Raw genomic sequence first — 1,936 nt, forward strand, 5'->3', positions numbered from 1 at the left:
TCCAGCCCCCAACTCTTGCAGTCTTTACACATAGCTCTCCCCACTTCGGCAATGACTGCAGAACCTTGTGGTGGGCGGTTGACACAGAAGTTCTGTTCAGACCTGAGCACTCACGGGTCACTGATTGTCCGCACTTTTGATCAACTGTGTGTCTGCATTAACTGCGCTGCTGACCAATGTAGAGAGGAACTTTACTTATATATATATATACATACATACATATATATACATACATATATACATACATATATATATATATATATATATACATATATGTGCCTGACGATCTAAGTTTGATTCCCCAGGCCTTACATGATGGAAGGAGAGACATAAACACACACCATAAAATGAATAAATGAAGACATCACTGAAGTCTATGTTAAAGAATTATGATTTCCTAGCACTGGAGAGGCTGAGGCAGGGGGATGATCATGAGTTTGAGGCTAACCTGGGCTCTATAGTGTGTTTCAGGACAGCCTGGGCTACATATTGAGATCTTGTCTCAAAAAAAAAGTCAAAACAGCAAAAACAATTGCTAACACCATCATAACCTGTGCATAGTGCAGCTGCCGTGAACAAGACATCGTAGACACGCACCTGAGGGATACAGTCACCACAGGACATGAAGCTGGGGGGTTTCCTAGAGCCAAATACTACCCTGAGTGTAATTCTCCGAGATAACCAAGAGAGCCAGAACGGTGTTTTAATGTCCAAGACACTAGAGAACGTTCTCCATGCGTTGTAGAGACGGTCTGGCTTAGTCTACAGGAACTGCGGAGAGACACAGCATTTCTGTTATTACTTTCTACCAGTTTCCAGGCAATATTACTTTTTATTAGCATTGAAGGCAGCATACAAAGTGATGGGATTCCCTCTGACGTTTGCATAGCTACTTTGGTGTTTGGGGTTGTTTTTTTTTTTTTTTTCTCTTTTCTCTTCTTCCGGAGCTGGGGATCGAACCCAGGGCCTTGCGCTTGCTAGGCAAGCGCTCTACCGCTGAGCTAAATCCCCAACCCGGGGTATTTTTTAAAGTGTGTGTGTGTGTGTGTGTGTGTGTGTGTGTGTGTGTGTGTGTGTGTGGTGTGTGTGTGTGTGTGTGTGGTGTGTGTGTGTGTGTGTGTGTGTGTGTGTGTGGTGTGTGTGTGTGTGTGTGTGGTGTGTGTGTGTGTGTGTGTGTGTGGTGTGTGTGTGTGTGGTGTGTGGTGTGTGTGTGTGTGTGTGTGTGTGGTGTGTGTGTGTGTGTGTGTGTGTGTGTGGTGTGTGTGTGTGTGTGTGTGTGTGGTGTGTGTGTGTGTGTGTGTGTGTGTGTGGTGTGTGTGTGTGTGTGTGTGGTGTGTGTGTGTGTGTGTGTGTGTGTGTGTGTGTGTGTGGTGTGTGTGTGTGTGGTGTGTGTGTGTGTGTGTGGTGTGTGTGTGTGTGTGTGTGTGTGGTGTGTGTGTGTGTGGTGTGTGTGGTGTGTGTGTGTGTGTGTGTGTGTGGTGTGTGTGTGTGTGTGTGTGTGTGTGTGGTGTGTGTGTGTGTGTGTGTGTGTGTGTGTGTGTGTACATTTATTTCTATGTGCCCTGTATATGCCATGAATGTTCATGTTGAGCCCCGTGGAGGCCCGTAAAGGGCATCAGGTCCTGGAGGTGTTCCAGGCTGTTGTGAGTCCCCAGGTATGGGTGACAGAAACCAGCACAGGCACTGTACAGCAGCCAGCACTCTTAACCACTGAGCCGTCTTCCCTTTGCTTCAAATCTTACTTTGTTTCTGGTCAGGAAGACCAGAGATTGGACCTCTCTCCAACAGACCTCACTTCTCTCCTGTTACACCCATTCCATTTTCTTCCTGTTTTCCTTATTATAATTACAGCAATCCTGGGAACGGTTAAACTCTCACCACTGTGTCTTGATTAAGTCCCCCTCCTCCCCAGGACTTTCGTATTAGGAGTGAAAGG

The sequence above is a fragment of the Rattus norvegicus genome, chromosome 7, assembly GCF_021556685.1.
Source record: "Rattus norvegicus strain SHRSP/BbbUtx chromosome 7, alternate assembly SHRSP_T2T, whole genome shotgun sequence".
In the NCBI taxonomy this organism is placed as follows: domain Eukaryota; kingdom Metazoa; phylum Chordata; class Mammalia; order Rodentia; family Muridae; genus Rattus; species Rattus norvegicus.